We start from the raw sequence: 15,000 nt of genomic DNA, 5'->3' as shown, positions 1-15,000 counted from the left end.
AGCCCCAGAATTTGGAGGGAGATTCAAAATCTAAAACAAGTTTCAGTGCTGATTGATTTTTTCTACCTCAGAAATATATAAATCACAAAAATAATTAAACGACGAGGTTTGCATTATGTCATATACCGCACGGGAATTTTCCCACGCTGCTAAAACTGCTAAAAAGTGATTACTGTTGCTGTTGCAAAAGTACCGTGGGAAAACATTACATCAGTCTCTTTGAGGAGAAATCCGTGGAATAAGGTCTTGTCGAAGCCATTCAGAATTACGGAAACATCAACTTGTAGAAGAAGAGGACATTTGTGTCGTTTCCACAAAAAAAAAATTGTCGATCGTGTTGCTTGCACGATGGCATTCTCATTGCATTCTGTACGGTGGAATGTACGCTGAAACACCAAAAATACACTCACCGAAAGCGTCAGAGGTTTCATCTTTACTTGTTCTTATAGCAAGCCAATGATCATTTCTCCATGCCAGTTTCTTTGTGTGTAAGGCTAAAATTCTTGTTTCTCAAACACTTTCAACCCGCCATTTCTACTGTTAACGGTTTTCTCTTTTCTGCTTCCGTTTAAACTCAACCATACGTCACAAGACCGGAACCCAAGTTTTCTGGGAAAATGGAGTCGATTATCCCAGAGTCTCTCCGGGCGCTCACCCGCTGGCCAAAAGGCCCGAGGACTCTGGGTACGAGATTGGCTTAATGGTAAGCACCCCTTCTCTCCCACCGCTGAGAGAGAGCCTGCTCGCAGGCTATCTGCGGTTTTGAATCCCGTAGCCATTGTTGTTCGGTGTATTAAACCACTTAACGATAAAAAAACAAACGAAGAATTTCGACGTGGTTCGGTTCGGTTTATTTGACTTCTGATGCCATGTCAAACCAACGAGGTGAACTCAAACTGGTTTCTTTGCTGCGAAGAAGAACGGCGAACGAAGTGAACATTGCGTTGATAGAATCATGTGAGTTGGAGCTTATGTAACAAACTCTGCGACCGCTTACGCGTGACGGGAAGTTACTACTGTGTCAACAAGAATTTCAAAAAAAGAAATGTTCTTTCGTTTCCGGAATGGTAAGGGAAGGAGAAAAGATAAAATACCCTAGTGTGGGTCACTCGGTCTGTCATGTTTATTTCGCTTTGTCTATTGAAACTCTCGAGAAATAAAAATAGAAATGGGGACGCGAACTCTCTGAACGGTAAAAGAAAAGGACAGGAAAGGAACTTTTTATTTGTCTAGTCGTTCTAGCGCTGGAGCGCTAATTGGGGACACTGTAAACTGAAATTAACAATTTACGCAAATCAAGTCAAATGTTGGTTTATGAGGAGGGGGCAAACCGGAGTACCAGGAGAAAACCTCTCGGTGCAGAGAAGAGAACCAACAAACTCAACCCACATATGACGCCGCGTCTGGGAATCGAACCCGGGCCACATTGGTGGGACGTGAGTGCTATCACCACTTCGCCATCCCTGCACCCCCGAGAAAACAGTGCGAAGAATCATTGCCGCGACTCAACACTGTTTAGTACCGCTTGTCATATCAATTTCCACCTGCCACTGAGGAGAGTGCCTTTCACGCACATGACAGAGCTCCTAAACCCCTCCCCTCCCCTTCCCCCCCCCCCCCCCCCAATGATTTTAGGCTTCACCCTAAGATCTTCCTTTGGATTTCGCAGTACTGAAAGTTTGACCTTCTCTTCAAAACTTTAGCGAGAAAGAAAGAAGACTAAGAGAGAAAATCAAAGATAAAACATTGGTTGTCCGTAACTCCGAGTTTCGCGCTTACTGAGAGTAAGAATCTGGTATCAGGTTTGTCCCCATCAACGATAAAAAAGTGTCTCTTTTAAAGCAAATTTTGCGGGAAAGTAAAATGGAATCTTGCGCTTTAATTAATACGCGATCGTCGGCCGTCTGGCGTTTTATCTTTAAATTTGATTTTCTTAGTCTATTACAATGCTCTGCAAACCGCATCGGGTACTTTCTCTCAGCGAAGACTGAACCATATATATACAAATATATCTATATATACAAGTCTGAATCTAAATCTTAATTCGAAATTTACTAAGGAATATTTCCATCACGAAATATACTAGTCAAGATAAGTCGAACTGTTCCTGTCTCATTTGACCCATATTTACTCAAAGATAAAAGGCTAATCATTCATTCGCAACAGTTGAGAAATATTGGATTAAGATTTATTTAAATCAGAATTCCGGTCAGGGCGAATTCCGTGGGAATCAATAGTTTGTCATCTCAGTATATTGGTAATTCGTATTTCGTTACTTTGCTGCTATGATGTGCTTCGTTTCGTTAGAAATATATTTCTCGCTGTTTTCTTTCAACAAACCCTTTAACTTCGTTTTTCCCTTTTTCTTTTTTTTTTTTTTTTTTTTTTTTTTGTTAGTTCAATCGTTGTCTATAATGTGTATTTGTACATCCTGATAACATTTATGAAAACTAGTTCCGGCTCATATTGCTCACCTATCACTATATCAAAACACATTTGTGTACCTCAAGTTTTGTTTGCTAGTTGATACAATAGCTGGGATTGACTCTGGAAAAAAAACTCCAGTGTCACATCATTTGGTAAGCATTATATTTTTTAATTGTATTCCTTACCTTTTCTTTTTGAATTCTTGAGAGACGGGCAAAATGTAGCATTCTAATAGCATGCACTTTTAAATTTTAAATTACTGAATCCGAGAGTGAATATATCCATAACATACTTAAATCAGTTCAAAAGGGAAGAAAAATAATGTTTTGTCGTAATAACACGGAAATAATTTACTTATTCACAGTAAGAAGGTTCTTCACTGAGAACCTGAGTCATCATGCCAAAGTGTTCCCATGATTTCAGTCAAAAGTTTAGTACGGTTGCTGTAAGACAACTGTTTCTTGTGTTCAATTTATGCGACCGCCTTGCTGTCGGCCAGGATCTTCCAAGTCTTCATATTGACATAGATTTGAATGATGAGATTTTTCAGTTGATTAGTTTTGACGTTATTTCAGTCCTAAAGACGCTCTTTACGCGCCCTTCAAGTACACAGTGGACATAAAATCAATGAAACCCGTTCATACACTGTTCATACAACACAATAAAGCACTTATCGACATGAACGCCCACCAAGTGGAAAATACGCTTACGCTGCAAGACATAATGTGTATTCCGGCCAGAAGCATGCGGCTATTGATCTTTATATGTCAGATGTCTCAGGAGCATAACGTGAATCAATTTCTCTGTATGGGAAAAAATTTGTTGAATACCAGATAACAAAAATTACCCTGATTGTCGAATGCATGAGTGTTTGTTTTTTTTTCAAGCTATTGGGGGCAGAAAATAAATTCGACCGTTCGCTTCACCGGAATCGAACAGCGTGAAGAAAATTCCTCTGATAGCCAAGAAGAGATCTGCGAGGTAAAGTACAAGTGTTTGGGAAGTCAAATAAATATTTTTGGTAACTTCTAATTCCAAAATTTAAAAAAATCGCGCACTCGTTGCATTTGGAGCTGGGTTTGGCTGTGACTTGTTTAATGGGCCTGTTCTGCTTTCTAACATGTGATTTTGGGTTTTTAATGTTAATCGAACGACTGGGATTTTAAGCCAGAAAACGAAGGCTGAGGTCAAATGTTGAAATGCATGTTTCGAATAATCGATATGCCTTCCATGCTTATGTAAGTGTCTCTTTCATTTTCTTTTTAATTCGCGCCTGTTCATGAGCCCTGTGGCAACCACACCTAAAATTAACCCGGATATATGCGAATATGCAAAAGTGACAGCGAGTGCAAGGCGAAATGTTCGGCAACACTGTCCAATGACATGAACGACACCCCAGTAATATTGGTTTTTCGCGCTGACAGTAAAGGGTGACAAACTTTGTACAGATCGACGAAACACTGCATTTTCTTTGGATTGCCTGAAAAGGTCATTTTGGCTCTGAAAGGTCATTTTGCCTCTACTATCAAGGTAAGTGTCCCCGCAGGTACGCATCGTGATCTCCCTCCATGTGCAACCTCTTTATCAAACCCTGTTATCACTTCTTTGTACAGTGATTTCATGACCAGCACTTTCTCATTCACTGAACATCATTGCCCAAACAATGCAACAAAACTTGGATAATTTAAATATTTCTTCATAGTTGCATTCAAGCCTGTGAAAACAACGATAATCCAGGCGTTCTTGTCTCTGCAATTAACTTACAGCATTTGTAGAGTTCACGCATTTCAACATTTTAGCCGGAGGAAGATCAAGATAGTTTCCCTTACTCCTGCGAGTTTATTTACATTGATATTTACTGCAATACACAAAAAAACGAGCTCGTGCACCACTTTGCTTGAAGTCAAAAGATATGACCCTGTATGACCCTACTTTTGTAACTTGACAATATAAGACACGCAAATTAATTTCGGCTAACGAAGCTCCAGTGGGAAATTGATAACTTCGCAATTCCAATGACAGCGAAGAAATTGCATTGATGACTGGATGCGTACCTATTTGGGATTGGCCGGGTTGACACCTGGAAGGTTGCTTCCAAATTGTTAAGAAACATGACACGAGCGAAAAAATACTAAGTGGTTCAGCCAACTATATTGACATTTGATCTGCGTTATGTCTTCCTGGAACCAATTTCAAAAGTATCCGGTTCAGTTCCGTGTCATCGAGAACGCATCAATCAATCCGCGTCCACGCTACCGTTTTCTTAGCGTTTTCAACTAAAACGCTCGAAAACGCTTAATTAATGACATGCTGTGTTGTAGGTATGTGCATGCTCGGAAGAGATACAGCTGCGAAATTTTCGGTATTTCCCGTTAGTGCGAGTTTGAAAATTGTCAGAACCGTAAACAGCTTCGCTTTTGGTCGCTCGTTTTGTTCCAAACATTTTCTCGGCCTTCGCTCCTGCACTATAAATGGGAAGATCTTGAAAACAACAACACTTTCTTCTTCTACGAAAAAGCAAGATAACGTTGAATGGAGCAAGGTTAAGCACCAAACAAGATACCAAATATTTGCTAGTATCATTTAGACTGCGAGTGGTCTCTAATTCCGGCGATGCATTGTGGGGGCGCGCGAAATACTCCCGCGCGCGCAACATTACGAAGACGCGACGCGAGTGGAGCGCTGAAAATTTTCATTTTCATCAGCCATGTTTAAAAGAGCCTGAAGTACAACTCACGAGGAGCTGATAACGTCATCGTTTTCATAAAGATGCGTTTTCTAATGTCCACACTAAAACGATATGTATTCGTTTTCATTTTTGTCCACTTTCGACAGCGTTTTTAAATCAATTTGGTTTCGATGTATACACTCGGCGTTTTAGTGTGGACAGAAGGCCCTAACTCATCGAAATGTATGCATTTTCAAACGAAAACGCATTTGTGTCAGGACAGGGCTTCAGGCTGGTTGTCAAGGTATTCAATCCCTCTTTTTTAAAAGTTCTTTTGTGAATAAGTCAGTTCTTTATTTTTGCTACTTCGCTTCGTCCTTAGCTTTGGCGCTTTTTAGGACTTTTAGTGACCTTTAAAAACGCCTCCACTGGCACCAACAAGAACGTTCCATGAGTTTCTGGATGACCCACAAACGTTGTTTTTTGTGGTAATTTAAAAGCAAAGGACGTTAAAAAACTGATCTCACTTACAGATATTATCGATAACATCTGTCCCTAAAGGATCACCATCACGCCAGCTGATGACACGTACCCCTAGGTCTCTTCGATGACAAGGCTGAAGTTTTTACATTGTACCACGAAGCAGTGCCTTCGTTCATCAATGTTCAGGATTAAACTGCGTTGTCTTTGTTTTGTGCCCGTTTGAAGGACATTCCCATTTTAATTGGGCTTCATTTTGGGCCTTGCAATTAATTTTAAAGAGTGATTCTGGTGCTGCGTCTGGATAGGTGCGTATGAAAATAAATTTTAATCGTATCGCACAAGTTGGTAAAAGTCAATGTACCACGGTAAGGCGGAAGTTTGAAAGCCGCGGTTTGCCCTCCATCAGATCGAATTTTACACTCTTTTTTATAAGAACGTCTAATTTTGAGCTGATGCTGAACGTTCTTATATATTTTAGCGATTCGAGGCTGAAAACTTTCTTAAGATGTTCTTAAATTTACATCAGACTTTGTTTCACCTATGATTTTGATGGTGTTGAAGTTATTTTGGAACAAGTATATAAATAAGAACTGCCCATTGTTACAAACTAAGATGTGTATCATGCCATAAGAAAACCATTGTTATGTTACACAAAATACACTCTTTTTTATAAGATCGTAACATTTTGGAGCTGAGGCTGAGCGTTCTTATATATTTTTGCGTTGTGACGCTGAAAACGTTCTTAGATGTTCTTAAATTTACATGTACATGGTATAGTATTTCAATAAATCAATGCGGACGTGACCAGGAAACCTATAAATAAGAACTCCATTATTACAAAGTGAGATGTGTATCATGCAATAAGAAGTCCATTGTTATGTCATACAAAATATGCCCTTAATTATTTGGGTTAATAATTTACATTAATTTACCTTTATTTTATGCTTTCATTTTAAATACAAATAAGCAAAATAAAAACGGTCTTAATCGACTCTTAGCCTGACGAATGTTGTTAATAGGGGCTTAAAATTGTGGTTAATCTCGGGCTCAACGTTCTTATAAAAAAGGTGTTTACAAAAAAAAAGAGTGCATGAAACATGATAAATCAAAAATGGGAACAATCATCCGAATTCATTTGATCATTATATTCCAACATTTGTTGACTTTATTTAACAAAGTGTTGGAGTCTTCAACATGTCAAAAAAGGACTCAGTTTATTGTTTTGTTTTATTTCTTAAAATTATCAAAGATTATTCACGAAACTACCATCCTATTAATGGCTGGGTGTAACTACGATCCTTGAACATAGCAGCAAAGTGCTAATCTAGTATCGGTGAGCACTAATGCTTTGAAAATAATCGCTTTAAAAGGAAGTGAGTTTTATTTGAGTTTCTTGAAAAAATATAGCTGGAGCTACTGAAATGTATTCAGGATGTACCCTGATTTGACCATACATAAGGTCGCAGACAGCTTTGTCATTCGTCACTGTGCCTGTACGGTAAAATTGAGAGTATTAAACAGGTCGGCACCAGCCCAGGCATCAGGAAACAAGGAACACTTTTATATTGACGAAAACCTGGCGTAAATTTTGAATTTTTGTCAGTGTTTTTGGCATGTGGAACTGAATGTTTGTCTCGAGTCGATTTCACAGTATAGCTTCCTTCCGGTACTCTGCTTTAAAGCCCGGCTTCTAATGGCGTTATTCAGTCTTCGCTCGAAATCACAAATTGTGAACAGGATTAAAATGAGAATCACTGGAAAAAGCACGACAGACAATGAAAAGGCGAACTGAACCAGCTGACATACAGTGCTTTTTTGTATAAGGTATTGCCATTGACGACTGACACATTTGTTAGCTTTTATTTATTTATAGTCTCTACGTTTTGACTTGCTTGTTCGCCACTACGTTTGTCATTTTCCGAATTCGCGTCAGATTCTGAGTAAAATTGTCAAGCTTACCCTAGTTTGAACTTAAAAAGACACCGTCAGAAATATCTATTGCATTTAGGTTTTTTCCGTTTGAAAAAAAACGAAAGGGAAATTTATTTTACACCCAGGTTTTTCCATCATGATGTAGAAAACTGATTAAGCCGAGTAAAACATGTGACAGAATACTGTCATTTTGTTAGCATTTTAATGTTATTTTATCAGTTAATTTATCTTTCTATTTGTACAACCTGCAACAACAGCTTAACAATGTAAAATGAAATTTGTTTTGGGACACACTTTATTCAGTTGAAAGAGGAAAAGAGACAGTTGCATTTTCTACCACAGATCATCTGCTTGAGAAATCATAAAGGCCAGTTAAGTCGATTTAGTTAAAAACTTACAAAGTGCTTTGCCTGTGTGAAATTTTCTGAGGTGGAACTGTGAAAACATTATCTCCTAAGGCAGGCTGCTGTTTGACTGTTTGTCCGCGCTTGAGACGAAGTCTCCTCATCGCACGCAGCTGACACAATTTAATTACCATAACTATCGCGGTTCAGAAGTGTTGGGCGCGGTCTAAGCTTGTTACCTCTCAGCCTGACCGTGCGTGGACTGTGGTCATTAGCAAATAATAACACATTAGCAGAAGTGACTGGGACCAGTTTACTGAGATGAAGCTGCCTCTTTGAACCCGAGCTAGAAATCGAAATCTCTAACAGAGGTAAGAAGAAATTTCTACTGAATTTGTTAAGAAATTCATGGTTTCAATACAACCTCTCATACTCTGTGGTCGATATATATGTTAATTTCTATTTCCTTTCAGGCTCCAAATAGTCCTCCTCAGCAGTGAATCTGAATCAAATTTCGCATTCGGTGCCAGTTTCCATGTTTCTATGATAAATCTAAATTTTGTCTGATGGTCCGTAACCTCGACTAAACTGAATACAACTCGACTTTGCCAATGACTCATACCGCTATGGAGCATGACTGAAAAATGGAGGAAATAGCCCACATAAAATTTGTTACCACATCAGGTTCATTCTATATCAATAGCTAACCACTTTTACATCAAATAGCCGGCTGCTGCTTGTCCTAAAACCGTGAAAATTCATTCACTCCAGTTTATCTGTTTCTTGTTTATGCTTTACTCGAGTAGCTTGGCTAACAGGAATGAAATAAACTTCAGTTTTGGTTAGCAGCAAATTTCAGTCTGATGTTTGCGGTACCCTGTTATAAATGACTCCAAATCCGTCTATTCACCGTATGAACTTGCAAAACAATAGCGCCTACTGAATTTTTGACGCTCTGCAGTTAATAGTGTGTGTGTGTGTGTGTGTGTGTTTGAATTTGTTTTTTCAGTTTTTTCTTTCATTTCTCTCATAGAAAACGTTTCACGGTATAATAGAAAAAGTTTGCAAAGCATTCAAAACCAGTTTTACATTAGAATTAGAAAACTTAGAAACCGTCCTGACCGTCCGTTTTTCCGCACATGCATTATCTTCCTTTTAACCACCGAATTTCTAACCATTGCTTAATATATACGCACATTCGTAAAGTTTGTTTATTTAGCCAACGTGTTTTCGTCTCATAGTTTTGAGACAAATGCACTAAAATCCAATCTTCTTAGTCTACAATACATCACAGAATCCATCTGTGCGTACAATTTTTTCTTCTCAGTTTAATTCAATAGTGGTTTTCCCGCAGTTTTCTCGTTATCAACTAAACTGTTTGCTTTGAAAGAGCTAAGTTAAACAGCATGTCTTCCTCGCATGCAAACGTCCTGCCGGCAAGGCCATCAAGTTTCTCTTTTCTCTAACATTTTACAGTTTCATTTTCACACTGACGAAAATTGATTCTTTGCCGTCCGGAAACATCCTTCCCTCTTCTTCAAACAAATGTTGTGATAAATTCAATTTAAGGAAATCGGTTGTAATCGAATTACGTGAAAACGTGAATGGGGGAAAAGGAAAAACATCTCAGTTAATAAATTAATTAAATGATAGTGCCTCCTACTATTAGAAAAATTGAAACATCACGTTGCTGGAAAACTATTACGGTACCTTTTGTTTTTCCCAAACTGGTCTGCAACTGTGGCATGGAGCCGCAGTCAAAGTGAAGCACTCTTGTCACCCCATGTGAAGAAAAGTGTGAGCAGAACTTTACAACAAAGTTAGTTTGCCTTTTAATTAACCTTCTGAAGGTTTTCGTTTGGCCCGTAAAATCAGCGTTCTTGCTTATTCAACCGTTGTTCGGAGCATGTCGAATTACTGTAGCCGTTGTCTGTGGTTCAGGGGGCAGACACTTTCTAAGCAAGTTAAGCGGGAGCAACGAGTTAAAAATTAACATCAACGGTGAGTTTAAAGCTGTTGATTCCGGCAGAATACAGTGCGATAGAATAGCTGTGCGCTTTGAATCCATCAAACTTGTGTGTGTGATAGGCCCCCATGCCCTCCACTTTGAAAATAATTGAGCGAAAAAAATTTGTCTGACCACCAAACTTGAACAAGACCGTAGCCCAGTTCTTTTAAAACTGGACAAGCTTGCAGGCATGTTACTTATTTATTATATAGCTTCTCCAATTTTATTCCAAAACTACGTAAAATCCGCCATTATTAAAACAAGGACTGATGATCGCTTTCTCACCGCCATAAATTTACTCATGCTGAGCTGCATTCCTTTGCAATTGATTCAGTTATTGCTCGTATCCAGATTCCTTTTAATTGGACTTCAGTTAAAGAAAGTTGGCCTGTTGACCAAAAATTAAGAAAAACCCATCAGTCTGCTATGTTGAATTTGAAGGAGGCAGCCATATAATAGGAGGACCAATTGAATACGGTCAACCATTTTCAAAGTGCCAGATCAGTAGTAGATACCGGCTCTGCCAGCTCAGTCTCATCACGACATAAAATAATTCAAATAAATGATCTGTTCATATATTATCTATTCGTCTACGTTATAAGTCTTGACAAGAGAGTATGAAGGTAAGCGAGGTAATCCCTCTTATTGGCCCTATTCCCATCGTAATCCCTCTTAAGTTATTTTTAGATCTCCTTTCGAGATCCGGTATTCCCACGAGGGTTAACTGTTAGCCAATCATACGTCCCCATTTTCGCGAACGACGCGAATCATTGCTTGGGAATTCGTTCAGCTGTCAACATTGGTAGAAATGGAGACATGTGATTGGCTATCAGTTAACCCTCGTGGTTATACCGGATCTCGCAGGAGATCTAAAAATAACTTAAGAAGGATTACGATGGGAATAGGGCCAATATGAGGGATTACTTCTCTTACCTTCATACTCTCTTGGTCTTGATGGGCAGAAGCCAAAAGGTTCGATCTGAATTTTTATTTTTATTTTTTACCAACAAGTAGTTTGCTCGTCTTGCAATACTTACGCCTTAAGGCATACGGACAACAATTTTCGTGCAACTTGTCGCGCAACGATGTGGCATTGCAAGTTGAGATGATTTGTTGCGCGTATTACCACCTTCCAAGTAATATCGTGATCATCAGATCAAGTTACAGCCTGAAAGTAAATACAAACTATATCATAGTTTGCTTTCCTGGTTCAAGTTAAGCTTCCTGTTTTAAATAGCGCTGAAATTAGCATAATTGTCTACTTTAAATTGAAATAAATCTGGTTTTTATAGGTCCGAAGCCAATAAGATAATGTAAAGAATACAAAATTCTATCTATTAATGAGGGCGAAAATTCGTTTAGAACAACTTTTTGTAAATATCTGCAAAAATATGATGCATCTGTTTATAGAGGTCATGGTCACGAAAATTTAATCAACGAGCTTCTCTTTACCGTTTCTTTAGTTCAAGATTTATCAAATTGTTGAGAAAAACGATAAAGGAGAAGGAGATATTTTTAAAAGTGGTACTTCATTCTAACAAAAAGTAAAGCAAACTCACTTCCAATTGTATAGGTAATCGCATGATTTCTAGTGCAACCTGGGATAAATTTTTGAAAAATTTTCTAATTCATCCCAAATTGCACGAGATAAATCATTTCAGTGCTTGTTAATAATATACACGCAACAATTTGACTCTGTTTTCAGTTCCTTTTAGCGTGTTTAGTTCGTGTCATGGCTTGCTAGTCTTGCCTATATTAACTTTGTTGGTTGAAAAATGGCAACCTTGATTGACAAACTGGCACTAGTGGAAACTTACAGTCCAAAATATGTTTTTTCTTCAAGCTAAGAATGAAGACGTTTTTACTTTTTCCTAACCTGTCCGCTTTGGCAACTTTCCTGTCAATTTATTTAATTTCAACTTTCTGCACTGTCTACAGGAGTCAGTTGACGCGTTCGCAGCCAATAAGCATCCCGAAATTCTTGCATGTATGTTATTATATATCGAACATACCTGCAACGTGTGCATTTTAATTTGTATCAGAGTTGCTTTTAATTATAAATTTCATCGTTTTCATTTAGGTCCTCTTGAAGCTCACAGTGGTAGACGATACCGCCCTTGCCATCCTTTTGCCCTTAGGTAATTTCACCATTCTGCTGGACTGAATCTGGTGAACTGATTATGAAGAATTTTTCATCGCCGCCAGTTGATCCAAGCAATCCTTTGACAACTAAACAGCCAGCGTTCTATGGCACCGATGAACATCAAACAAATTGTAGTTCTTTTAAGTCTTGTAATGGCCCTTGGCTTCATTGCTAATTCAGCGGTTATTTGCGCTCTTTCTCAGCGACAAAAGCAGAGCGCCTCCGTGACTAATTACCTCTTGATGAACATCTCCATTGCTGATCTTCTGATTGCTGTAATCGTGATCCCGTTGCAATTTGTGAACATGTTTCATGGCTGGCCGCTTGGAAAGTTCCTTTGTCACACGCTGGCTGCATTCCAAGATGTTATTGCTTGCGTTTCGGTAGTCATCCACACAGTCATCGCAATGGAAAGATATCGTGCGATAGTTCAACCCTTCAAACAGAGGTTGTCAATTCGACGCACCAAACAGGCCATTGTAATCACTTGGTTAGTTTGCTATGTTGCCGTTGGTCTGCCAATGGCTCTGGTTTTACGAGTACTCCTTAGAGGCCATACTTACACTTGTGAGGCTCAATGGTCATCTGATTGGACCCGACAACTGTTTGAGGTGTATCTTGTGGTCTTGTTTATACTCACACCTCTGATCGCTCAAACCTATGCTTATATCTACATCGTCAAGACGGTCAGTCGTGAGATCGTGGCTTCTGCTGACCAGTCAAACGACGACAATAAACGTTTAATGAAAGCTGCACTAAGCAAAGCTCGAGTGGTGAAGATGCTTATTATACTTGTCGCTGCATTTTATCTTTTATCACTCCCTCGTATCTTTACCATGCTTATAATGGAATTTGGCGGAGATTCCATAGAAAATAATTTGGGTTTCCAATACGCTGTGACAGTAACTATTGTCATATACTGCATAAAATACGTGATAAATCCTTTCATCATCTTTGCTTCAAGCGCAGAACTTCGCACTAGTTGTTGCTTGGTGTTCTACCGAAACTGATACCAAGTGGCTAACAAAAGCGCGACTGCTAACTAAAATCATGAGTAAAACACAAAACGTAAATTGCATAAATTTAAAGAGACACAGGAAAAATAGCGAGAGATTAAAGTGTATCTATGAGATAATCGCGCCGGCAACTGTGACTAGAAATAATAGCTTAGGAGAAATAGAACTGGCGAAGCAATGTAATACAAGGGAAAACAGAATGCCATTTCTCTCGAAGGAACGAACTCATAAGTGTAGAGTTTAGTTTAAACTAAAAGAGAGGATGCTTCCGTAATTCGGCAGCGGTCGTTCTAGTAATGCGTAATGAGTGTGTACATTAATTGTTTTCTCTTATTTTCTAGTTTTAAATCTAATTATAATAAAGGTATCAGTAGAACAACAATAAGACTTTTGGCGGGCATATTGTTTACTTTAAACCCGTGTCTCGGATAGAATTGATGCGTTTTGATTGGTCGACAGGAGTCATCATCACGGCAAATCAGAGGTATGCGTGGTATTTTCATTCTCGCGCAGGTCATTTGGCCCAAAGAGATCAAGTTTCAGATACCAGGGGGAAGTTTTTTCCGGGCTCTCCGGTCTTCCCCTCTCCTCAAAAACCAACATTTCAAAATTCCAACTCGAACGGATTGAGGATCATATTGAAAACTACGGAGTCACCAGTAAATATGTTAGCCTCATTAAATAAAGTCATTATTATTATTATTATTATTATTATTATTATATTATTATTATGAATTGGTTTGGCCCCGTCTATTGATCATAATTAGCTTTCGCTATGGCAGTTTTCAATGAGTGTTGGGAAAACCAACAGCAATGTCATCATACTATTGACCAATCAGAATCAAATGCATTCTGATAAGTAGACACGAAACAGACAAACTAAAGTACAATACCTAGCAGAGATCAGTTTTTTAAGGCAAGATTAAGCTATCCTGGATTATCTGGAAAAAAAATTGCACTTTACATTCCGGTCAAAAAAGTATCCACAAGATTCTTAGTCTTAAATTTTGACTTAAAATTTGGTTTTCCTTCACGATTATATTAAATTGTTAAGTCTTTTTTCGATGGGCAACATTAAAGCCTGGGTTGGTATTTAATGCGCGGATTGTGCCAATCGGCCTTTTTGAATAACTGGGCCCAGGTAACCGTAGACAATGTTCAAGGCTTCAATCATTTCATTTCAATGTACAGGTCATGATTTCAAATGTACTGGCAATTCTTTCTTTAATGGCTTCCTGTCCGCAGGGTGTTCTGGTTCTGATCAGTCTGCAAAAGAATCGAGTTCTAAAGTCGTACAAAACTGTTTGGAGGTAGTCCCCTGCTTGTGAGACGACGGACCCAATAAAACGATGTCTGCGAAGTGTCTGAAGATAAAGCCCAAAATTTCCACCGATCGCTTACCCTGATGATGTTTTTTATCTCCCGTTTTTTCTTCCGGATGACCGCAAACGGTATGAGAAAAATCTTTCTATTTTCTCTAATGACTGCCATCTTACAGTAGCACATGCTCTACTGGTTAGGACATTAGTTTCGCTGTTTTCAGAGCGGTCTTCGCGCGCCACTCTTGGTGTCGATTGATCATACAACGTCATGGTTTCTTTCGCATCACTGCTAACATCGGATTGGCGCGAAACATGTTGCAAATACTTGATACAACGTTCAATTGTTGCGACAAACTGTACGACAAATACAACAATTTTTCCTGAACTCTGCACTCATCGCAAAAAACAAAGTATTAATGGATTGAAGACGTGCTTTAAATAGTACATTGGGACGATTTGTGGCGATGATGGAAAACCACTTTCATAAATTGTGCAGTTTTGCTTTGTAAATTCTGGCACTCACGAATTCCTTCACAAGTATGTAGGTTCCTCCGGTGGCAATCAAACCCAAATTGGAACACAACAAACAAGAAATAATCACACATTTTATACCAACTCGCCTTATTCTGCACTTGATTCAGACGCTGCTTCCACTGT

At 38.7% G+C, this 15,000-nt stretch overlaps 1 protein-coding gene and 1 pseudogene across 5 annotated transcripts in view; both read left to right on the top strand.

Moving 5' to 3' along the window:
* The window catches only part of LOC138000134 (prolactin-releasing peptide receptor-like), a 41,278-nt gene that overhangs the window by 12,953 nt on the left and 13,325 nt on the right, over positions 1–15,000 (top strand). Inside the window, exons 1-2 of one of the 5 annotated variants that reach the window (XM_068846322.1) lie at positions 5,117–5,399; positions 5,478–5,883. The exons of 2 other annotated variants lie outside the window; for them this stretch is intronic. The gene's annotated coding sequence lies outside the window, so the exon portion shown is untranslated. Of the gene's footprint in view, positions 1–5,116; positions 5,400–5,477; positions 5,884–6,803; positions 8,226–11,942; positions 12,008–15,000 lie in introns of those variants that run through there. 2 more of the 5 variants (XR_011123066.1, XM_068846320.1) reach the window with 2 other exon arrangements.
* On the top strand, positions 12,043–13,110 carry LOC138001079 (prolactin-releasing peptide receptor-like; annotated as a pseudogene).

Source organism: Montipora foliosa, chromosome 4 (genome assembly GCF_036669935.1).
Source record: "Montipora foliosa isolate CH-2021 chromosome 4, ASM3666993v2, whole genome shotgun sequence".
Taxonomy (NCBI): Eukaryota; Metazoa; Cnidaria; class Anthozoa; order Scleractinia; family Acroporidae; genus Montipora; species Montipora foliosa.
The sequence above is the reverse complement of the archived record's forward strand: the minus strand, read 5'-3'. Positions and strand labels throughout refer to the sequence as shown.